Here is a 27,500-nt window from a genome sequence, read left to right as displayed (position 1 = left end):
CTTAGTTTCCCATATGTGTCAGAAAGGAAAACAAAAATTATGAATAAGGGAAGAAAAAAAGAAAAGAAATAATGAAAACCCATTCTGAGTCACAGATAGACAAACTGCTATACACATATACACGCATATATAATGTGTGTATACACATACAGATATACATACATGCACATATTAATCTTAAAGACACCACACACTATCTAAATGCAGAGATAATATATATTGTGGGTGTGTGTTTGTGTGAGAAAGGGAGAGACGGCGGATAGAGAATAAAAGAGTGAACAGAGAGAGAAAGAAAGAGAGAGTGAGACAGACAGAGAGAGATTTGTGTGTTTTTTTTTACTTCAAAGTAACCATGTCCTACTTGGCTGAGTTTTGTAAATTTCATGTTTTTTTTTTATCTTATTATTATTTTCTTTGGGAAAACGAAGAGTTTTAAGTCAGTAAAAAAACAACAGGGGCCAAAACATACAATATTGGGAATATTCAACAACATGAAATCCCCTACCACATCTTTTAAAGTCGTATGTTTGTTTTTATATCTATACATGTGTGTATAAGTAAGCGTGTGTATATGTTTCTAATTTTAGAGTTTTGTAACTCAAGCCCCACTGTTGTTTTATTCTTTCATTATATCTGCGTAGTAATTCAATACAGCATTGTGAAGTAACATTTAGTGCAAAGAATAACACAGTCTTCATAATGGCATGGCATGGCCCACATATGTTATTTTAGAGATACTTATGCTTGCAAAAATGTTCCCATGCAAAAAATAAACAACTAAATAAATAAATAAACAAATTATTAATATTCATTTGAATCAAGAAGTCGTACAAGTCATTAATTATTTTAATGAGATAACTGGATAAATAAAATAGCGTTCATTTTCTTTGTCCAAAATATGATTTTTTAATTTTTTTATAGTGTTAGACAATAAGGATGTGTGGCAATAGCTACTGAGTTTTCGAGTCCTTCACATAGGGTAAAGAAGTCAGCTCGATTAATCTAACCGCTTCAATCTTTTACTTGCTTCAGAATTAGACTGCGGTCATGTTGGGGCACGTCTTGAAACGCTTTTTTTGAACGGATCGCCCCACGTACTTAATTTTGTTTTCAAAATTCTCGCAGCGTGAAGTTTGAAGTCATGGAGGATGGTGATTTTACAAAGAAGGGAAGGGAAATGAGATAAAAAAAAAAAGTGATACATATGAAGAGTTGTTGGTTGTCTGAGAGTTGTAGTGGATACAAATACTCGTAGAGGGAGTTATCGGAAAAATCACCATTCTGTTTTGTTTCTTTAATTATTTGCACTCTCTGCTGAAATGCCGCCAAGGCCAGCTATGCCCTTCGGGATCAATTAAAGAGGGCCAGTCAAGGACTGAGTTCGGTCAAGTCGATTAAACCCTTACTCTGAAAATGCTGGCAGGTATCTAAATCAGAAGCAAACGTTACTGTTATTCAGATGTAAACGTAAGTAGCTGGGCAAGTGGAATCTACATGTATCAAAATTCCAACTTTCGGAGTGGAGTTTGAGTATAAAGTCATCCTAGAGAAAATTCATATATTATAAATAAATAAGCATGATATTTGTGCTTCAAAGAGCAACAAGATATGTGGTTTGACATATTAGTAAAACGCTGAGATCAAATTCCGCCGAGGTTTGACTTTGCCTTTCACAATTTCGGAGTCGATGAAATAAGGACCAACTGGCTCCCGTCACTAAAAAAATTCAGGCCTATAGTAGAAAAAATATTAGTTAGAGACAATTTGGTGATATCAGGACTGGATGTGAGTTTACATATGTATGAGAAAAAAGAAGAGAGAATATACATTTGTATATATGTACAATTTTGTATGTTATATAACGAAACCGGTTAAATATTTAAAATATTATTCCAGGAAAATAGAAATCAGATTTTATTCCCTCATCGTCCTACGTTTAATCATCTACGATATATTATGGACATATTTTAAGAACTTTTCGCAATAGAGAAGGCGTAGAGTAAAAGAAAGTGATATATCGCTGGGCGAATGCCATATCATTAATTAGCTCAGTTCATTATAGTTGTAATGACTTTGATCTCAGTTCTATCTGATTAGTGCTGACCTGAGGAAAAACAACATTTTCCCAAATAATTCTAACACTGATTGCGTAAGTGGAGCGATAGTTCTAGCATACAGATATTAAATTCTTTATTTCAAACAGTATGGCAATATAGACATTACGTGACTAGCAATATCACGCTCAGATCTTGATCACGGTTTTGGCTTCTGTTTTGGTCACCAGGAAAACCTAGATGCACTAGCAGAACAATCTATAACTGATAGGAAAGTGAAAAAAGTGAATACTGGGAATAAATATCACAGTATTTCTGCGATCAATACTGTGTCGTACAACAAATAATAATCTGTTTTGTTGTGTTATTGTGTATTTTCCCTCGGTGTATCAGAGACACAATCATAGTATTTTGAGTAATGGATCTGTAAATTTCCCTCCTCTAGCTGTCTACGTACTAAGGATCTGTTCGATAAAGATTCATTTGGGGCTACGCATCTGCAACAATAATAACAATATTAATAGCAGTGACATACTAACGACCTTTAGTAATTTTTGTCGTTTCAAACAGTAAAAAATATATGTTCGTACAACTGTGCATCAGAAGAACACCTGGAATTATTTAAGAGGTCCTAGAACGGTGAACGTCAGGGTGAATATCAATAGGATTCCAAAATAGAAGAGCGTAATAAAAAACAATTACTTTCTTGTTACTTCTTTGTGGAATTGAAAGCTGTTGCTAGCAATAACCTGTTTACATAGGCATACTCAAGACGTAAACACTTGTTGCTTTAAGACTATGAATTTGCTGCGATTGTTTATTGCCATAAGTTTATTTACAGTACAATTCTAAAGGCTCCAGGAATATAATAAACGTCATATCTGATTTTCACTGCTTTTACAATACTGGGTTTGTTAGCTTCATTAAAATAAAAGCAACATTTACTGTACAAATGTCATTAAATCACGAAGGGAATGAATGAGAAAGAACTTATTTTCATTCTTTTATGAAGAATATTGATATTGTAAATGAAACAAAATAATTTCAGAAAGACATAGAAAGTGGATCACGCAACGAATCATTCAAAGTGCATATCATTTGCTACACAGATAGGCACAGATCCTTGCATATACCTGTCCTCATTTGTCACCACCATTATAAAGAAATAATGAGCTCTTTAATAATTAAATATAAGTGTTCAACTATTTACTTGGCGTGTAAATAATCAATTGAATTGATATATCTCAGTGCTTATAATGGGTGTCTGACAAGTACGTTTGATCCAGTAGAATTTGATCGTAAAACATTTACGGATGACACTAATTATAAATATTTCTGTATCTGCTTTCCAAAGCCCTAAATGATTACATGAAGTCACAGATAGGGAAGTAAATCCAATCACTCTATACACTCACTGGGTCCTCACTAATGACTTACTCTACAGTACAGTAGATTCCACCAGTAACGCTATGCAGTATCAGAGGGGCAGTGTGAACTCGCAATTTCACGGCTAATCATCCTGTTCTTTGTCAGCTTCACCATCTTTCTCGTTTAATTAGTGTTAATTTTAACGTAGAACATTACCCATCCTTTTAGTTTTCTCTCGCGCAATTTATAGAATAGTGATGGAGTGTGGCTCGTTGTATTTCCACGGCAGCCAGGAAATGTGGTGTTCTATTGAAATACATTAGTACACAGAAATATATTAGCACACGGTTAACTGGATATATTTTGCACATTGTATGTCAGCAACATAAATGTATAAAAACAGCTGAAATTGTCAACATATTGAAAATGTAATGTAACTGCTAAGTTGTTTGTTTTGTATTAGAAAAGAAAATCATCAAAAGTAGTATCCCTACCGGAAATACATAGAATGAGATAACAAGAATGTTGGCATAATTTCTTCACTCGAAAAATGATTCTGGATCAGATTTAAAGGAAAATAAAGAACAAGCATTTTCTTCACTGTCTTCGTAAGCGCAAGACAAATTATCGTTGAGTAGAATGAGGCCGCGGGACATTTATATCTTACTGCAGGAAATTTGTGGCGTACAGGAAATTAAGCGGCTTTAACTGGAAATCGAAACGAGCTGAGGCCTCACGAGTCGGAAGCTTATACTTTATGCTATGGAAATCACCATAAGGGAATTACAAGATATAAAAAAAGAACAAATCTTAGAACTTTAATTGTGATTCTTAAGAGTTGCCTCTTCATAATTCTGAAGCATTTAAAGTACTAAATTGATCTTGTAAATTTGAAACGTCAGTCAAAAATAAAACCAGGTTCGAATTATGTGTAAGTAAAATTTATGCTAAATCTAACTTGTTTAGGAGGGAAATGCATTTGGCGATGAAAATTTATACAGCCAAGGAAGAGTATACATTGAATTTCTAAGCTTCTATCTTCAAATTTCTATCCTATCTCAGAATAAAGTAGCCATTGCATTTCGTATATGTTACACCCTGCACTCGACTCTACATTCACTCCCTTGTCTCTTCCTGAAGTCTTCTACATTCTACAATCCCTTTAACTCTCCCTGATAAATTCATAAATATCAGATCGAAGCTGGCTGTTTGAACGTTTACTATCATAATTATTCAAGAAAATGCATAAGGCACAGCCAACACACATTCAACAAATACATAGATCTTACACTTAAAATGTACATCCATACATGAACGTTCAGTTATATAGTCACACACGGTCCTATTTACAGTCGAACCATGGGAGCTATAAAAAAAAATACAAAACCCAGCAAAACCACCGGATCGTTCTACACATCTGTGTAATTTTTCGCACAATTCCCCCCAGCCGTTTAACTGTGAATCCCAAGACAAGAAAGAATCGCCCATGTCAAATTTATATATATATATATTATTCCATATATATGTTATATATATATATATATATATATATGCATGTATATATAAAATCAGAAAAAAGCAACACGGATTTTAAAGGTTATTGCAGTACGCACGTTTCATGCTACTCTATCTATTTAAGTAATGCGAACATTACATTAAATGCAAAATGCAGAGCAATCTTCAGTTGCACAAGGGTATAGAAAATTTACTGAAAATTTCAGCAGAATTGACATATTACTTTTGTGACAACATTTAAAATCTAAGTGGGAAAGGAGAATACATAAAAAAAACCATCTTGACATAGCCAAGGCTAGCAAGCTAGTACTTAATTCTAGGTAGAATTGTAACTGTCTCTGATTTTATTTGCTTCTTATCTAGTGATTTAAAGTTTAAGGAGGCAATCAACCTTTCACTTATAAGGAAAGGGAAGGTGTAAACATTATACATGTATATATGGTTATAAAGATGTTTTCATTTCAAGGATGCAGCTTACTCCCTTGGGGTCAGACATGCCGTTTAACTCCTGCATATAGCAGTTCCCGGTGAGACCATACTTCGCCATGTGCATCAACAAATCCCAAGGCCAAACACTATCGGTGACAGGCATCCATTTGGGGGTTTTCCATTCAATTAGGATAACAAATTGATTAACCTATTCTTTATAGGATTTTCCACTAAAATTGGCTACACCCCATTTTCAACCATAACTTTTATCAATTTTGACATATTTAGCTCAAACTTCATGCCAGCATTACTTAGGATTCATAGGATCTTTGAATGCTTTAAGTTCTCAAAAAAAAAAAAAAAAAAAAAACTCGATGAGTGGAAAAAATCGATAAACCGATTCCTTATGGGATTTCCCAATCAAGTTGCCTGCGACCTATTTTTAGCCAAACGTTTACCAATTTCAACGGATTTCGCTCAAATTTGATGTCGGTGTCACTTATTTTGGTTTGAAATAAAGCACTTGATCACTTAATAATCTAATTTAATCTCGGGAAACGCCGGGCTGTACTGCTAGTATATATATATATATATATATATATATATATATTTGTAAATAATATTTATAATATATATATAATATATATAAATTTAAATAATAAGGGTGAAAAATTGAATATTAATTTGATTAATATCAATTTAAAGCCAGTGACCTAGCAACCTTCAGATATATATATATATATATATATATATATATATATATATATATATATATATATATATATATATATATAATTCTTTTTTAACTTGAAATACCAATACCAATTAACTATTTTCTTGTTTAAAAATTCAATATCTAGCTAATTTTCTTATTTAGATTGCTCTATATGTATTTTTGCTGACTTCAGTAACATTTTCATATTCTGAAAGGCGTGAAGAAAAGTAGAATTCCTATTTCAACAAACCAACACACACGCAATCTAGAATACGCATATATACATATACAAGGTGTGGTGAATAAACTATCGTCTAAATTACGCAAAAATGTAAGTAATACTGACATGTAATATTCACAGATATATTTACCACTATTACATAAAAATATCTTAATATATACAAAAGAATAAATTTATTCAATAAAAACGCCGTTGACTTCAACCACGGCCTCTAGACGACTACGGCATCTCCTGCAATTATTCTGGACTGTGTCCTTATTTAAGTTGGTGATTGCTGCCAAAATGCTTGCATTCAGTTCATCACCATTGGTGTTATTAGGAGTTCTGTTGGTCTCTCGCTCAACTGAGCCCCATACGTAATAATTAAGGGGCTTGCATTCTGGAGAGTTACGTGCCCAGAGGTTAGGGGTGATGTGGTTGCAGAAATTGTCCGACAATCATAATTGGATTCTGCTTGTGTGGCATGGTGCAGAGTCCCGTTGCCAGACATAGGGTCTTCCAGCAGCCACCCTCTTGATCCGGGGTAGCACTACCTCCTCCAAGCACTTGATGTAGGCCTCCGTGTTGCATGTGAGACTGTGTGTTAAGATAAATGGAGGCATAACGTCGCCATCACATTGATAACGACAAACACCATGATGTTGACTGGGTGTTTGAGTTTTCTCACTTTCGGTACATGTCTTCAGATTTGCACTGTCCTCAGATTGACACTCAAACTCTCTGAAATGTTCGCATTGGAATTTCCGGTGCGATTGCCAAACAGGACAACATGTCGTTTGCAAATTTCTGGCAGAGTGAATTGCGTCATGGAGCTGTTTTTCTCACAGACGCTGCCCAACTGACCCTACCATACTGTGTAGTCGACAAATTCAAAAACAAACAATGCGCATGCACGAAATTAAATATATAAAATCGTGACAATCTACCCATCGCACCCTGTGTGTATGTATGTGTTATCTATCTATATATACATATATATATATACACACACACATACTTACGTGTGTATATCATATAATATTATACGCATTCTTATTTATATGTACATATGTACCTATATAGTATGTTTCGACCTTACAGGCTTGATTGCATGTTTGTGTGTTTGTGAGTATGTGCATGTGTGTGTGTATTTGTGTATGTGTGTATTTATGTGTGTGCGTGTGTGTGTGTTTGTGTGTGTGTGTGTGTGTAGTATAAGCACATATTGCAATGAGGATCAAAATGAGATGTTTTTGTTTCACATTCATTTTAGAATATAACGTGTAAGCCATTCAAAGATAGAATTAAGTGTAAGCATACGAAATAGCGAGAGTCAAAATAAAGATGAGAACATCTATTTTTAATACACCTCCAGCAAGGCATTCGGTGTGCTTAGCATGTTCTTCCACAATATAATGTGTAAGGCATTCGTGAACAATTTCTCTCAATACACTTATAAAAACACATATATACATAAGGCAAATAAGAAAATGGAGAGGATAAACAGTCGACAAACATCAGCCTAAGATTTGGCAGCCCCATGGAAGATACAGCTGTAAGAGTTTAGTATTTGTACACTCACCTATTCTTATTCGTTTATCTCTATTTATTTATTTATTTACGCATTTATTGGCTTATTTCATTCGTTTACTTGGATCACTTACACATATAATTGTAATCAATTAATAAATAGATATAATTGAATGTTTACAAGCTGATTTTTGTCGATTGCTTACCCTCTCCATTGTCTTATCTGCCTTATAAATCCTTGATAAATCTACCCCCACTCTTACTGAGTATTCAATTGCCATATTGCCCTGCAATAGTAAGAACTTGGTTATAAATACGTAGGTATACACCCAACAGTATACAGTTATATATTTAAGAGATGAGGAATTATGTACATTATTTACATTTGACAAATTATTTACATTTGACAAATATTTGTTCTCATCTTCTTTGTTGTTAACACAACTTTTCGGTTGATGTACCCACCAGCCTTCATCAGGTGTCTTTGGGAAATTTCGAACCTGGGCACTCATTCCTAAGGTATTTTTCGATGTTGTTATCGAGCTTTAATTGTTAACCAGTTGATCTACCAAGCGGGGCCTCATATCAGTATTGGAGGCAGCTGTGAGCATTGAAGCCGTCGAGAGGTAGGACTCGAAACGGCGCACATTCTCTGCTGATGACCTCATATACTTGCTGAGGAAAAAAAACTCAAGAGAAGTGTCCTGGAAAATCCATCCCCAACCACTAATCAAAACATAGACAATGAATGGAAGCAAGTAGCGAAACAAAGTCGTAAAAGAAAAATACTACCCCCATCCCAGATACTCAAACACTTGCATTTACAACACTCACACACGAACCCCAAACACCCAACAGATTACCCCCAGACACAATAATAAGCATCGCCGGAATCAACACCCATAACACCACTTAAGTAGAATCCACAAGAATCCAAATGTCACTCCATACCAAACCCCATTTAACCCAAATATGCCAGCAAACAGAAAATTCATATACATTGATAATATTTCTTACATAGAACTTAAAGAAAAATATCCAAATGATATAGGCACATTACAAAGAACCTACACCAAACACCTACCTCACAAGCCACAGCGGAAGAGGAGGGACCACCAACGCCCCCGCCCTGCTCTTGACGAGCAAATGTAAGTAATACTATTATCATGTTTTCGCTCAAGCTTGGTAGTGGGAATGTGCGTGACCTGGAATCTAACTGGAAGCAAGGTCGCTTCCTAAATGATCTCAGGTCATGGAACCGAGATGTTTAATAAAACATTTTAAATTCCAAGCACAAAGAACATTAAGGATAGAAAGGACTTGCCACCGGCAAGAATGATGACAATGGTGCACTTGATAAGTATGATAACTATGGTGCAGTTGATAAGTTACCTTGACGGCGAAGACTAGGGTTAAAAAAAACAAAATCAGTGACGGTACGTGGCTTCTGGGGTCCCCGCGTCCCTCCATGTTGTCATTCATATAATATTCACTTATTAAAATTCCTTATTAATTAACGCACTCACTGGTTTAATTTCCACGCATTTTTTTTTTCTAAAATTTTCGTTGCTTCTTGCAACCTTTTCAACATACGCACACTCGCGCACGCATGCAGCGCGCATACAGTTTGCGATGGGTAAATTGTCGCCATTTTATATTTTTAATTTTACATATGTGCATTGTATATTTTAGATTTTGTCGACTAAACAGTATGGTAGGGTCATTTGGGCACTGTCTGTAAGAAAAACTTGCACCATGACGTAATTCACTCTGCCAAAAATTCGGACACGACATGCTGCACTGCTCGGCATTCACGCTGGAAGCTCCAATACGAACGTTTCAGAGGATTTGGGTGTCAATCTGAGTGCTTGTCGTGTCCCCAAAATATGTACTGAGAGTAATAAAAATCAAACATCCAGTCAATATCATGGTGTTTAGAGTGATCACTGGTGATGGCGACGTTATGCCTCCATTGCTCTTCCTACACGGCCTCAGACTCCATACAGAGGCCAACACCAAGTGCCTGGAGGATTAGTGCTGTTCTGGATCAAGAGGATGGCGGCTGGAAAACCCTGTCTGGCAACAGGACTCTGCACTATGCCACACAAGCAGGAGAATCCAATCATGGCTGTCAGACAATTTCTGCGACCACATCGCCCTTCACATCTAGCCACCTAATTCTCCAGACGGAAATCCCCCTTGATTATTATGTGTGGGGTGCAGTTGAGTGAGAGAACAACAGAACTCCTTGTAACACCAAAGATAAACTTAAACAAGGGGACCGTCCAGAAAAGTTGCAGGAGATTCCGAAGTCGTCTGGAGGCCGTGGTTGAAGTCAGTGGCGAGTCTATTGAATAAATTTATATAAATTTATTCTTTAATATTTCAAGTTATTTTTGTGTAATTTTCGTAAATATATCTGTGAAAATGATATGACAGTGCCATTTTCATTTGTGCGTAATCTAGACGACAGATTATTCACCAAAGCCTGTATATGTATATATGTACATGCGTATAGGTGTGTACGTTTATAACATGTGGACTTTGTGTAATTTCACTAAATTTAATGTATATTGTATGCCATAATATACAAGTTAATACCATACTGTAAATATCACAATATTTGTTAAGCAAAATTCCTTTTTCCTTCTGATTAAACTCAAAAACCAACCAAATTCTATAATTCATGATGTTGCAGCGGTCATAATGGTTTTCCTTCTTTTTGTTTTTACTCCTGTGTTATCCAGACTTGAGGATGGAAATGTTTTAAGTAATACACGACTGCTGTTTCAAGCATATCGACTAGCCACATAAAGTCTCGCACGTTGTGTTAATGTAATCTCCAGTTACCTATTTTAGAATATCGAATATATCGAATCCCAAGATGGTAGTAAAAATTATTTAATGATATTTCATACAAATATAAATTTTATTTCTCTTCATATTTTTACATAACTTTCATTGTTATTTTTTCGATAGCATCTAGAATGATTTGTTGTTTTCTTTGGTGTTTTTTGTCGTTAGTTAGCTATTTTAATTTTCATTATCGATCGCTTAAAAATGTAATTCGAATTAATTTAATTTATTTTGTTTTCTAATTACTTTTGATTGCTGTCAGAATAATTCGATTTTTAGTTGTGTTTTGTTTTTCTGAATTCACTTTAATGGAATTCGTTATTGGTGCAAATAACTGTACTTCCTTACACAACTATTTTGTAGTAACTGATATGCAATTATTATATTGTCCCACCAAATAAAGTGAGAAGGAAAGTTACATCGCCCAAACCAGAAGGGACTGCTTGATTAGTAGCTATTTACTGCTACATCTAACGAGTAAAAACGTTAGGCTCGCACATATATAATCCGAAGTTGAATAATAATCGGGGAATCATTTCTCTATAGGCTAATAAATCAGATTCGTTTTCAGATGCCTATCACGACGTAGTAATGTGTGGCGAATGACCTGTATTTAATCCACTTAGCCTCATCAACTTCAATGTTTTCTTTATTTTCTTGTGTTTTGCTTTGTTTTCTTTTCATTTTTCGTTGTCGGTGAGTTCCTATTGATTTATGTACTTTTAGTGTGACAGCATACAACTGGGGTATTTTCTATTTAAATTTGAAACATAAACAATGGAAATAAAATATATTTCTGTAGATTCTTTCTTTGCATAATTTAGAAACAGTCAAAGAGTTAGGTGGCGATTACGCTTAGTCGATTCAAATATCTTTCTAATTCTGTGTCCTAAATTAGCATTAGAAACCATGCTCATATACAATTTAACTAAAATTTTATGCCTACTGAAGAAGTTCTTCAAGAACTTACACCAAACCAAGTTAGTGTAGAGTACTATTAACATAACACGGCGAGCCTTTTCATGATTCCCTTGTAACAATCTTGTAGATATGCTGCTCATTACCAGTAAATGATTCTCAACAATATCCAATTGTTTCAAAAATCTCCCTGCTTCTTTTTTATTCAAGAGGAAATCATCCGGAAATGTTCGACTGAGTTGTGAAAAATGTTCGCTGATAATATTAAGAAGTAAAGGGAATTGATCTTTATACACATTGTACAATGTTGTTGTTTGATGCAAAATAGTGTATTTAGAACTTGAGTATACATTTCGGAAATGTTCTGTTATGCACTTTGTAGAATAATTAATTGCTACATCTGCAAAAAGAATAAAGTCGGCCATTGAATATTTTTCAACGGGACCTGATATTGAGATGAATCATCTGAGACGTTGCCAGACTTCTTTACAGCCTCATTATATCTACTTTAAATGTCTTTATGCATGTAACGCAGCTATTTTGGAATACCAGTGACATCATAAACAATAATTTCATTGCCTATGAAGGTGACGTATTGGTTACTTGCAATGAATAAATTAAAATAGTTAAAAACAATGCAAACCATTTCAAAAATTATTATATTTGAAATATGTGTCATCACACAGTTGATTATTGATTTTTGCCAAGACATGAATGTGAGCATAGGCGAATAATGTATGTATGTATGTATGTATGTATGTATGTATGTATGTATGTATGTATGTATGCATGCATGCATGCATTTAGGTATGTATGTATGTGTGTGTATGTATGTACGTGTATATAGGCTATGTATGTATGTAGGTATATATGTATGTATGTACATATATATATATGTATCTCCCTCTCTCTCCATACACGGACACATAGACACAAACGCACACACATGCATATGTATATAAGATGTGTGTATTGGTTTTATTTTTAATTACCAGAATTTCAAACTTGACTCACGCATCCAAGGTTTTCATGCATCACACTCATACTCTCGGCCCTTGAGACACCTTGTAACTTTTGCCAATTAAAAATATAAAATAGCGGTAATCTTGACTGCGTGTCGCGGATATCTTTGGCGCAAACAAATGAAACAATAGAACGATAATACGGATAATTATTACATACCTTTAAAAAGCAGTGCATTTATTTCTAGAGCTATGAAGATTCGATCTACTCTTCACTTGTATGGGTAGAACACTGAAAAGAAACCAGTTGACTTTTATCCTCTATTAACAAAACAGTGCCTATCACACATGTGGTCGCGAATTTTGGGTAATAACCGAAAGAATGCGATGGGGCATACAAGGTGTCGAAATAGGGTTCGTTCAAAATTCTCAGGAGTTCTGTTAACTGACAGGGGGAATAACTCGGAGATCAGGAAGAGCCTCTGAGTTGACTCGCTATTTCTCTACATTGAGGTCACAGCTCCGGTACTATGGACATGTAGGAGAGAAATGCAAAATAGAGTCTCAAACTGAGTCAACTGGTAGAAGATCTAGGGATAGACCAAGACTGTGATGGTTGCGTAATATCCATAGTCACATTTGGTCACGCTTCCGAATCCAGACGGAAAATGTAATAGCCATTGCTTCTGATGGGACCCTATCGAAGAGTGCATTTGTTCACACTTGGACGCATATCACTTTGCATTTTGATGAATATTTATGTATGAGTAATTTGGTATATAGGACCAAATTCAATGGCCTAGGAATAACATGCGACCTTTATATCATAGAAATATGCAAATAATGACATGGCTGGCTCACACACACACACACACACACACACACACACACACACACACACACACACACACGACACACGCGCACAAATATGCACACACACATATGTATAAGGAATGCAATAGATGATGATGTTGGTAAGGCACCAAAGATCAACGTAAGCACTGCTAATGACAGGGAGAAAACAGAACTAATAATATCTAAACCACTATTCTATAGAAGAATACTTGTATATATTTGTATAAAGAATCGCCAATTTTAAACATGAAAACTTGTTGATGCTGACCATTTTTAACAAATACATTTATACAAGTATGCATATAGATAAAATACAAATCTAAAATCTAATTACTATTCATACTAATGAAATAATGTAATTCCCTAATTACTTTATTTCATTAAATATTTTTCTTTATAACTTCATTCTCCCTTAGTCTTTTTCGATGTGACTTTTTTTCTCTTATCTTCTATTTCTCAATTTTGTTTATATGTTCAGATATTATATTCAAGCGGCTTCAATCAAAATATCGAATACAATAAGTATATTTGTGTATGTGTGTGTTTCTGCGCGCGTTCGCATTTATATATATGTTTATATTGAAAATACTAAGGTAGTTAAAATGTTGGATGATTATATATATTTTTATTTACACTTTTAACGCTTTCTTTCATTATTGGATTTATCAAAAAAGTGGTTTATAGCAAGTTTGCTTCGCCTTTTTATATAAAATTGAAGCTGATGATGTTTTAGAAAGGGAGAGAGAGAGGTGAAGAGAGGAAAAAACTAGAAAGAAAGGTGCAGGTGTGAGACAGGAGGAGGGAGTTGGAGATAGTGAAGATGGTAAACTTTACGAGGAAGTAGGAAAAATCTTTTATCACAGCTTCAAAGAATATATTGTGAATCTCATTTTTTGGGATAGATCAAAAGAAGACCTACGAACATTTCACAACACCCTCAACACACTGCAACCATCTATAAAATTCACAGCAGAAACAAGCTACAATGGACTACCATTCCTAGACATTTACATCAAAATAGACAGCTCTACTGTCAGAACAGAAATATAAAACGAATGGACACGCACCAATATTTGAATTTCTACTCTTATTACTCTTCACACATGAAAAGGAACATCCCATATAGTATGGTAAGACGAATCTGCACCGTAATATTTGGTTGGCGACTAAGTTTCCGCCGTTGTTTTAAATTTTGGTATCTATTTTTCCGAGAATTCTATTTTTGAATCATTTTGGAATCTATTTTGTTTTGTTTTTTTTCTAGTTAATTTTAGTTAATTTTTGTTTATTTTCAGATCATTAAAATGGAATGTCAAGTTAAGAATAACGAACATTTTCGACACCTCCTTTTTTTTGCTTTTAATTAAGGTTCTACAAGGTTCTAAGGCAGCAAAAGCTGCTCATGACATTCGCGCTGTGTATGGAGAGGGTGCCATAGCTGAAAGAACCGCTCGTGATTGGTATGCCAAGTTCAAACATTGAAATTTTGACCTCAAAGACGCACCTCGTTCTGGCCGTCCAGTTGAGTTCGATGAAGAGCGATTAAACCAAATTTTGCACGAAAATTCTCGTCAAACAACAAGGGAACAGGCAGAGAAAATGGAATGCTCTCACACTGCTATAGAGAAGCATCTTCACTTGATGGGAAAGGTTCAGAAGTATGGAGCATGAGTTCCGCATGCTTTAAGTGACAACAAAAATCAACGAGCCACAATCTCCGCTGGTTTGCTTGCTGGTTTCCACCTCTTACGATCATTTTCGCGCGAGGGAGTAAAAACCTTAAAAAAACAACTCACAAGGGCAAAATTCACATCAGAGAATGAAAATGAATTCTCCGTAAAAAACGTGAAGACAGCAGATGTGGAATATACAACAACAATAACAATTTCAAATACATAGATGGGGACACCCACATAAAATGTATGAGTGGATTCTCGTTCAACGTAAATGCAAATATGAACTGCAAAATCTCATCTACTGCGTTACTTGCCCTGAATGCAAAGAAAATTATATCGGTGAAACCAATAATTCTCTTTACCAACGCGCAAAACTCGACAGACAACAAATCCGACAAGAAGAACTACGGAAAATTTCACTGAGCAAACATTTGGAAATATGTGGAGAAGGAAAATTCAAGATCTTCCCCTTCTATAAATACTCAAGGAACGACTCAAACGTCCGAAAGACAATGGAACTATATTTCAGAAAGAAGTTCTCACCGAAATTAAACGGTTGATTTGGAAACATGTGGATAAGGAACATTCAAGGAATGCAGATTATATTTATGATCTTTTAAAAAGAAATTTAGGTCATATTCATAATTGAGAAACACTTTCCCACACCTAAAGATTATCATTGGGTTGTATTTAAAATTATACCTATACTTACTTTAAAATCAATCTTTGAAAACAGCCATACACGGCTAAATCAAAAGCGACACCTTGACTTTGAATTTAAAAAAAATGACCACATCCATGCAACCATTCTCTCTCCTCCTACATTAATGAATACAAAAGAATTAAAATAAGCAGGACCTTGACGTATAATTATAGTTCTTACTGGAAAAATCAAAGACAACATCTGGTCTTCCAATTAAAGCCTCGACCACTTGAATACAAAAAGTTGCTTTCCTTCCCTACCCAAAAGGTCACTAAAAAAAGAAAGAAAAGAACATATTGAATCAAGCAAGTTTGACCACACTGGTAAAAAAATGCCCCCCCCCAAACACTCCTACTTTCTTTTCTCTTCTTTATCTTCACTGTTTTCACTCTCTTTCTCTTTCCCCTCTCTCTCTCTTTCTAAAACATCATCAGTTTCAATTTTATATAAAAAGACGAAGCAAACTTAACGATAAAGCACTTTTTTGATAAATCCGATTACGGAAAAAAGCGCTAAAAATATAAATAAAGATATATATGATAATCCAACATTCTGAGTACCTTAGTGTTCTCAATATGTAATAACTGTTCATCGCTTCAAAAACTCTCTACATATATGTATACACGCGCGCACGCACACACGATAAAAACGAAATATTTCTGATGAATGTCTCGTGTATCGTGAATAAACCTCTTACCTCATATGTTTATTAACCATCATCATAAAGTAGCTTCCAAATTTTTTAAGGCTTAAATGGGAAAATTAGTTACTATAGACTAGCGTCTCCTCCAAGGTAACAAGAACTGCAACTATGTTGCGCATGTAAAACATTTGTTTGTGGCAAAGTATTAGTGTGATTTGCTAATTAGAGAAAAGAACATTTTTAGATTTGTTAGTTTGAACCAGCCTTTCTTTCACACATAGTGTTAACTGTGATATCTTCCATATATTCGATAATCTGGATTATAATTGGTGTTAATGGTACTGATGAAACAGACGCAAGAATAATAAAAATATAAATGATTATTTGCAAATATTGATATCGGTAAAACTGTTTACGCAGTCAGAATTACGTAATAATTAAAAATTGCAATTACGTAATAAGTTAGAATGTTTGAGAAATGCGTATGAATCTTGTAAAATTCTCTCAAATCATCAACAATCTCAAACGTTACTATTAGATTTTGAACATTAGAAGTGGTAAGATTTTCCCCAACAATCGCTCGTTATGAAGCGACCGAAGGAATTTTTTTTATCTCATGTCAAATTCTATTCTGTTTTCGCAGAAAGTACCAACTTAGGAGGCGACAAGCATAGCTCACGGAACCCTTACAACATTCATCAAGATCTTGGGGATAGTTCAGTCAGAAAGAAAGCAGCTTTAAATTTAGTAAAACAGAAATCATGATTGCACGCGCAAAGAGGAATACACGTATACATATACGTCCATACACACATACACTCCCACACACTCACTCACACACATACATACATACATACATATATATATATATATATATATATATATATATATATATATATATATATATATATAAATATATATATATATGTATGTATGTATGTATGTATATATATATATATTTATATATATATACATATATGTATATATATATATATATAGGAATAACGAGATGACACTGGGAAAACAAAGGTTATGTAATGTAATTCATTAGCTTACAATTGTTCCTGCTGCGAGATGTGGTGGACTCTTAGTTGAATAGGCTGTAGAATAAAGTATGAAAATATACGCAAGCGCTTATACCAGAATGAAATAAACGAAAAGTTACGCTGACATATAGTCACAGAGAGAGAGAGAGAGAGAGAGAGATAGAGAGAGAGAGAGAGATAGAGAGAGAGAGAGAGAGAAAGAGCAGAGATACATGACATGGGTAGAAGGCCACACATATACCATCATACACATACACACATTTATATATATATATATATATATATATATATATATATATATATATATATATATATATATATATATATATATATATATAAATATATGCACCCTCTGAAAATCATATTCATACGCACAACCACTCACACACACAGAAGATGTATATATATATATATCGAGGGTTGAACAGAAAAAACACAACAAGGAGATACTAGACGGAAATTTTACGGATAGAATATTTGCAGCTGAGGTTTTCTCGTCAGTCAATGATGCAAAATAGTATAATAGTTCGCGCCAATTATCATTTATGCTGCTCAATTTTGCCAGTGCTTTTTATTAATTTCCTGGGGAAAAGCTAGCGAATGTGTACTAAGACAGAAACAAATATGACATTGTAAAAATACAAGAGATAAAGTATTATGTACATTTAACAGCACGAAGCCTTACGGCTATATACAGCGGAAAAAGTATTATTACACAACAGAAAGAGCTTTGCATCTATAGGATGAACTTCGTAGGGTTGCGCAAAGAGGAAATGGAATAAGTCCTAGAGGACGAAGTGGGAGCCGAGGCCAGCAATGACAAGTCAGATCGAAGGTAGGACGAAAAAGAACAAGACTCCCTTCGTGGGATACCAGTCACGTGGTAAGTAAGGGAGGCAAGTAGGGCCGGAAAGAGAGGGTAAGATTGGAGAAAGGGATACAGTAAGAGTAGAGGTGGAAAAAGATAGAGTAAGAGGGACACATGGGGAGAGAGATAGATAGATAGAGAGAGAGAGAGAGATAGAGAGAGAGAGAGAGAGAGAGAGAGAGAGAGAGAGAGAGAGAGAGAGAGAGAGAGAGGACCAAAAGGAAGAGCAGACAGAGAGAGAAGAGGTGCAAGGGAAGCAAGCAAGAGCGGAAAGAGAGAGTAAGAGTGGGAAAAGAGATAGAGTCAGAATGGAGATGGGAGGACATAGAGTAAGAGTAGAGATAGAGTTGAAGGAGAAGAAATAGACGAAAGCAGAGCAAATGGGAAACTAGACGAAAACTTAACATACAGGAAATTAGACGAAGACACGATACACGGAATATTCGCAACTGAGTCTTCCTCGTCAGTCAACACACACCATCCTACCATAGATAAAGCACACACATACTCATATACACATGCCACACACGCACACATACAGACATACACATACATATGAACCATCACACACATGCGGTTGCTTACACACACACACACACACACACACACCACAATGATATTTAAAACAACACACCCACTCAGACAGAGAGACACACACACACTCCCACACTCACACAAAACACTCCCACGTACACACACAGATGCACACATACATACACACACATACGCACACATACGTACACACCCTCACACATACATACGGTTGCTCTCACACACACCACAAGGACGATCAAAACAACACATACATACTCAGACAAAGAGATATACGTACACTCTCACGTACACACACCTAACATCCCCACCGACACAAAAAACACACAAACACACACTCATATACACATTCCACAATAAACTCTGGGACCAATAGAAACGGCACACACACACACACACACGGACACAAACACACATATATACACACACACATAGAGATGTGCACAAAACCAGTCCCAAAAACCAGTGAACCATGACAGACCAGGTCACAGACCAGGTCACAGACCAACCAAAAATAAATTTTAAAAATCCCTTTTAGCCAGTCATACTGTCTCTTAAGACAGCAAAACATTCACTCAATATACACAAGAGAAAAAAGCCAGGTTAGTTCCTCCTCAACTTTTTTCGATTATCAGAAAATATGTATATGTACTTTTCCATATATGTATTTTCATACACTGTTTTTAACATTTTCATCTTATTATCAGAGAATGTGTGATAATCAGTATGTAACACTACAAAGTTCATACAAAGCTTTATACGTTAAATATATTTTATCATCAAAGAATGTATATATGCATTTTAATACTCAAACTGTTTTTTAACGTTTTTTATTATTCTCAAAGACTTTTGATAATCTTTTTCTAAAAAATTGAAACCGGTTAAGTAAATAAATATTTTAAAAATAAGTGCATTTTCCAACCTTCTTTCATATATATTTCCACTCGTACAGTATTCCACAACTTTACTTTATTATGTATATATATATATACATAATACATATATATATATATATATATATATATATATATATATATATATATATATATATATATATATATATATATATATATATATATAAATATATATATACAAATGCATGTGTGTATTTTTATCTTGTTTACAATTAATACGGAAAAATTATATAAAGAGTTATCAGGGCAGCAAAAAAATCACACAAGTAATAAGGACGTAATACCCTGTTTGTAAAGGTGGAATCTCCGGGTTGATGTGAAATATTTTGTATAATATATATAAATAAATAAATGAAGTTAAACCCAGGTGTTATTCAAATTCTTTTACTTCCGACATATGTTTCCAAGACAACATTGGTATTATTTCAAAAAGAATAAAATGGTGTAAAACAATGCAATCTTCTCATCAGGGAAAGAAAGAAACCAAACTCACCAATAAGACATTTTAACAGAAGCAGAGACGTTTTCCTCAAGTGAATTAATGAACGAATTAAACATTTCGGAACATCTTAAATTCCAAAGAGAGTTTCTTTGACCAAACTTTCCTATTATGCTAACAATAATAGGAAAGTTTTTTGGTTCAACTCTGCATTTAATGTTGCCGTAAAAACTAATATAGGTAGGGAATTCTTAAAATTATTTTCTAAATATTTTCAGTCTAGCCATAAGTTCTATAGAATATTCAACAGGAGAACACTGAAGGTGAGCTATTCTTGCAAAAACTTCGACTCTTTTATTAACCAGCATAACACGAAAATTATTACAAACAACTACAGTGCCAAATCTAATCTGAGGAACTGCAACTTCAAAGATAAGATTTGCTGTCTGTTGGAAGGTAAATGTCTTGAAAAAGGAATGGTTTATAGAGTCAAAGTTCAAGTAGGGCTCACAAGAATATAAAACATACACTGGGGCTTCGGAAAATGCATTCAAGACTCGATTCTATTCCCACCCAAATTCTTTCCGATACCTTGAGAATAGGACAGCAACTAGTCTTGCAAAGCATGTCAGGGAACTGAAAAAAGAATGACACCCGTCTTTTCAATGTAACCTGGGAAATTCTAGAAAAAGCATCATCATACAGACATCGAGCTTATAAAAGACCTATGAAAGGTAATCTTTGCCTCTCAGAAGAGTTCTTCATCCTGTTCCAGGATAAACATTATTTGAACCAAAGACACTAGCTATTAAATTCCTGCAGGCACGCCACGGGGTTTAAAATGTCAACCGAAAAATATTGTATGGGTAAAATGTTTTGACTTTCGGAAAACTTTGACCGTTGCATTTGAATTTGACTTTACACGTTATAATTATTTTGCGTTACAGCGCTAGTGCATATTTCGACTTCACTTTTAATAAAGCCTTCGACTGTTTTACATATCTAAGCTCAAGCTTCGCCGAGGTGTATTTTTATTGTTTACTCACGCATTTAATTATGTTATATCAAATTAATGTACAATTTCCTTATTTTAACATTTTAATTTTACGTTCACCAGACAGTCTTTTTTAAAGTTGTTTGCGTATATACGTTATGATGTATACATTTTTATCTTGATTTGAAGATATGTCTCTATATATTTATGTGTGTGTGTGCGTATATATATATGTGTGCGTATATGTAAATATTTATATACATATATATGTGCGTGTGTATGTATATGTGTATATACTTTTATATATGTGGGCATGTATTTACCTACATATTTTTTGTATAGTTGTATGTGTATCTATATGTGTGTGTATTTGTATGTACGTTTGTAATTATGTAGATATGCATGTAATTTTATGTTTGCGTTTTTATATGTGTTCGTTTCTCAAGCTGAGCGAAGTATCTAACCTTCGTTATATACTTTTCGAACGCCATCAATTCACACTCTCTATCCCTATGTATTTTTTCCATTTCTCTTTATAATTTTCGGTTTCTGTTTCTGTTTCTTTTCCATTGTTTTCTTTCTACCCGCTACTTATTATCATTATCTGATGTTTTTCCTTTTCTTTCTTTCACCTGTAACAACTAACTTGTATAAGCATTACGCCAGGAGATTTTGTGTGCGTGCATGTGTGTGCGTGCATACATATATATACATTTGTATATATTTCTGTCTTGCCTACGTATGTATGTATATGTATGTAGCCATGTACCTGCGCCTGTATGTTTAGAGTATATATGCATATTAGAGATTGTTTGGTATGTGTATATACTGCTAGATGTATACGTAATCCAACGTCAAAAAAATTTTAAACGGATATATCTTTTAATTTATTAATATTTTATAGCTAATTATTTACCCTGATTATGAAACATGCTTATACTTGCATTATGTACGTTCATCCATCGAGGGTTTAGCAGCTGTCACCAGCGTCTTAAAGTATCTAGCAGCATTAATTCTAAGGCCTTGTAGAAAGATGAGAGGTAGCACAGTACACATCACTGTGGGGACATCAGGAGGGTCTGCACATAAACATCTATCATTTGTCTTGTCAGACTTTCGGTTCTGGTCCAAGAGAAGGACCACAGGATACACTGTTCTTGAGAAATTTTAAACTTGTTAACAAACGTTTGGCACGGATCAATCGGTTTTCCTGTATTTTTGCAGACATGAACTGACCTCCCTTCAGCACACACGTCTCGTATCAAATATCCTTGTGCACCACGGTCTTGCTAGTCAACTTTGACACTTGAAGTTCTTTGGCGTTGTTTCTCGTTGTTTCTCCGAGATCCTTATCAATAACGTCTTGAGCCCGTTGAATGAATTGCGGTATAACGCGTAGATATTATCTAAGGACGAGAGAAAACCGTCCGGCGGCGGATGGTGTTTCAGCAAATACATATGAACATATATAAGTATGTGTATATATATGTGTGTGTGTGGGGGGGGGGGGGGCGTTTGTGCGCATGTGTATGTTTGTGTGTGTGTGTTTGTGTGTGTGTTGCTGGCATGTATGCATGTATAGTAAAGAACAACGCAGAAGGATAATAATAAGATGACTTTATAGTGTTGGGGGAGACAGATATTTGTGTGAGTACGTGATATGGACATGTATGTCTACATTTGGTTTACCTTTTAGCTTCGCTTTACATAAATAAAACAAAAGAAGTGGAAACAAAAACAAAATCAATAATTTCCGGTGACTTTGGGTAATTACTATTTAGATGCTATCTTTACAAACGAATCTAGCAACCCACCACATTCATATCAATCGCTTCAACAATTACCAACCAACATAACAAAACCGGTTACCACCACGAAAACACGATGCCTGCGATAATTCAAAAAGAAATTTTGACTGTTTTTTTTTTTTCGACGCTTTGCAAGTGATAACCATTTTTCCGCCAAAGAATTTTCCTGTTTACATTTACTCGTAACCAACGTCGTACTACGTGCGTTTAACTCGCGCGGCGATATAATTATCACTGAAATTGTGTGGATGGGGGAATGTGGTTAATGTTTGCAGAAAGTGTTGACACTGAAGATGTTATTTTCGGGTGCAATTACATTAATTAGAATATAAGAATGTCTGTAATTCGTTTACTTTAAACATTCTATAGACATCAATCATGTATGTCAGTGAATTGGACAGAAAATTTGATAAATACAATTCTAATTGCAAGTCTCATTCTCGACGTTCATGAAAATTAGATCAACATTTTCCGTGTAACCTGTGAATGATATGATGAGGGCAATAATGGTGATAATATTAAAAAATGATGATAATAATAATGATGGTGATGATGATGATGATGTTGCTAATAATAATAATAATAAAATAATAATAATAATAAAATAATAATAATAATAATAATAATAATAATAATAATAATAATATGATGATGATGATGATGATGATGATGATGATGATAACTAAGATATTTATCCGAAAATATTAACAAGTATATTTTATCTGAGAACGAAAATATTGATAACATTAAGAGGGATGATACATTAAGCACTACATAAATCTGATATCCTTAAAATAACAAGTGTACCATACGAATTTCTATCAATGGTAATTGTGTCTTAACTATGTATACACGTACTCTCCTATATAAACGCAAGTACACACACACACACACACACACACACACACACACACACACACACACTCACACATGCAACATGATGCTATTATGCAAGTTTAAGTCTAGTAACTAGGTAGATCAATATTAATTACCAAGTACCATGTAGAGTAATTTGCTTTACAATTCTATTATTATAGGATTCATGAGCTGAAATTCATACCAGGTACGTACTGGTCTTTCCTGTCCTGTGTATGTATGTATGTATGTTTGTATGCATGTATGTATGTTTGTATGTATGTATGTATATATATATATATATATATATATATATATATATATATATATATATATATATATATATATATATATATATACATACATACGAACATACATACATACATGCATACATACATATATATATTAGATATTCATATATGTTTGGACACATGCACCCAGCCGTGCATACGTATGTAATACTTTGTCTTGTTAATTGACTTTTTAGAAAGTAACAATGCATTTGCAGATGTCGGACCTCTACCTGTAAGGCTTTATTCACTAAATAATCATGTATGTAGAATCAACTGAAAGGTACAGTTATATGAAATATATGTATGGATGTCCTGGCAGTAATGAGACATTGGTCTAAGAGAAGGACTTTCGCTTAGTGTGCATGAAGTTCTGGGGTTTCGAGTCCCGGACAACGCATGCATTTTACTGATAACGTCCGCTTTGAGATATGATTTATTTAATTTTCTCATTCAAGAAGCCAGTTCAATTGAAACTAATATGATACCTGACTATTTCTATACTGCTATCCTAATTATTCTAAACTTAAATTTCAATTGGAATATTTCCACAGAGATCATTTCGTCTTAAATCATGCATTCTCACAAATTACTCAACTTTGGTTTTCCTAAGCAAATGATGTTTCTATGAAATGTTATCGATATTCGTATCTATGTTCCGAGTTCAAATTCCGCCGAGGTGGACATTGTCTTTCATCCTTTCGGGGTCGATACAATACGTACGAGTTGATCGCTGGGGTCAATGTAATCGAGTAGTCCTCTCCCCATAAAAGGATTTTTCAGGCCTTCTGCGTATAGTAGAAGAGATATTTATATTATCCATAAAACATTTGAATGATACGAAATGGTATAGAACAAACACCCTCTTACATATCTGTATAAGTATATCTATCTATCTATTTATCTATCTATTTGTGGTTGTGAGTGTGTGCATATATATATGTATCGACAAGCACACACACATATATAGATATATTCATATATATATACATTTATATATACACATACATATATATACATATATACATACATATATATATATATATATATATATATATATATATATATATATATATATATATATATATATATATATATATTTACATATATATATATATATATATATATATATATATATATATATATATATATATATATATATATATATATATATGTATGTATGTATGTATAAAACTTCTATGTTCATAAGTGTGCGTGCGCATGTATGTATTTCTGTACATAAGGCACACACTTGTGCGTATGTAATTTTAGAACTCCCATGTAGAGTAGCAATATGTTTCACAGGGACCTTGGACTAAAGTACAGCTATATGTACTTTATTCATATACAAACAGCTTGATGTACGCTGGATTATAATGTGGTAATGCTTTAGCAAAGTAATCTTACCTTAGCAGTATAATATTATAGAAAGATTATATCTTCGGCTTCTTTCCACAATTAAGAATCTTTAAATCTTGATGTAAGTATATAAATAATAAATACCAACTCTTAGAATTGAAGAAGTGGGAAGTGTATGAGAAAACAAATTTATATTTAAAAGATGTTCTGTAAAATGTTCATTCAGTACTACCTGTATGAACATCTCAAACTTGAAATGAACCAGAAAAACAATTACAAAAGAAACCACCTACTTCACTGTTCTCTACAGAGTTACAAAATTTCTCTGGTTTCCAAAATAAAAGCAAAGGCAGCGCTAATAATAATCTGTTTTGATATATTTATTTCGAGAGTCTTTAGTTCTACAAATAAAATATTATAGCTTGAAATATTATTGCGATATCTTCCATGGAATATATATTTTTTGTTTATGCTCATCTAGTTATTCAATTTGTTCTTTATTTTCTAATATCAGTGCATGTTGATATATTGTTGCTCGTATGGATTGGATTGGCAAAAGAGTAAAAGAACAGTGTGTTATTCAATTGAATAATTTTCCGTCCCGTGTTCGAATCTGACCGCCGTAATTTTGGTGACATACTTTATCGGTTGTATATTGCAATTGATTTTGACTCTTGACTTGATTTATAACTTTGTGTCTATATTAAAAATCAATATAAACTTCGATCATCTTGCATGTGTGTTTATACTATGATTTTCGGTCATGAATATTTTAATACATCGTCATGATACCATTTTTATTTGTTATAACAGATTCTGATTCACCTTTTAAATTTCAGTTAGCCGTCTGTAAATCGATTTATAGAATTGGTAGATACTGGGATCGATCGATAGATTCTTTCTAAACCATATAAGCGAAATGGATTTGTCTTTCACTGCTTTATGTGCATGTAACTTAGTGATTCGACAAAAAAATGTTTCGATATGTTAAGTACTCAGCTGTCAAAAAAATCACGGCGAACCAGTTTCTAACCTTGATCCAAGGTTCCTAACTTAGATCCACAGTTCGTTCATTGGAATTTCAGCATTAACAGCAGGGTATTTTTGTTTGTATGTATGTATTCATGTATGTATGTATGTATGTGCAAATTTGTTTGTTTCATATATGTATTCTCATGCATATAGTTGCATATCTAGACATGCTCATAAATATTTAAAGAATTAACTTATGGAAAGTTTTGCCAATTTTTACAGTTCCAGTGATAGATTGGAGCTGTAGTCTTCGAATTAGCTTTCTCCTTTCTGGTTTTGAGAAGCCTAATTTCTCAAGATTGGTATTGTTATGTCTCAAGCTACTGCTATCTATCACCTTCGGATGATCTCTACTCAACCGCTACACGACTGCTACTCAACGGCTACTCAACTCCTCTACCACGGCTAGACTACCTCTATTTATATGTCATGGGCGACCTACTTCTTCGCTTGGGGGCGTCGACACAACAGGTATTTAGGCAGTGTGTTTACATATCCCAGAGCCCCAACAATTACAGGTATAAACCTGAACTTGTAATCTGGATAGAGTAACTGCAGATTTCTCAGTAGTTCAGCATAGGTGTTCTGTTTTTCACTGAACTTCTGCTTTATGTTAACATCCGCTGGTCAGCTAATTTTCAGAACTATACACAGTTTCTCTTCTCTATCCCAAATCATTATATCAGGTCTGTTGTGCTTACATTTTATTGAGCTCTTCACTGGTACATTCCACCAATATTCCTTTTTATTTTGAGTAGTCCACGTAGATTATCCTCAAAGTGGGGTAAAAGTGGATTTAACTATTTTAGTAACTGATCATCCATTCAAATTCCTTATGTTGGTAGAGTAATGTGTGTGTATGAATTTCAAGCACAAAGGTCCGTCATCAGAAGTAAACA

General features: G+C 34.1%; 1 long non-coding RNA gene across 10 annotated transcripts; it reads right to left on the bottom strand.

Annotated features, from left to right (window-relative positions):
- Positions 1 to 828: 828 nt before the first annotated feature.
- Positions 829 to 16,835, bottom strand: LOC106884135 (uncharacterized). 10 transcript variants are annotated; one of them, XR_016240698.1, is made up of 5 exons: positions 16,499 to 16,835; positions 15,957 to 16,072; positions 12,788 to 12,859; positions 3,492 to 3,728; positions 829 to 1,732 (listed from the first exon to the last, which is right to left on the bottom strand). It is a non-coding gene; the product is annotated as an uncharacterized LOC106884135 (long non-coding RNA). The 10 variants fall into 10 exon arrangements; XR_016240700.1 differs by having other exon boundaries at positions 15,982 to 16,072; XR_008263534.2 differs by lacking the exon at positions 15,957 to 16,072.
- Positions 16,836 to 27,500: the final 10,665 nt, after the last annotated feature.

Source organism: Octopus bimaculoides, chromosome 2 (genome assembly GCF_046866305.1).
Source record: "Octopus bimaculoides isolate indiv1 chromosome 2, ASM4686630v1, whole genome shotgun sequence".
NCBI classification, from domain to species: Eukaryota; Metazoa; Mollusca; class Cephalopoda; order Octopoda; family Octopodidae; genus Octopus; species Octopus bimaculoides.
This window is presented reverse-complemented; position numbering and strand designations above follow the sequence as displayed.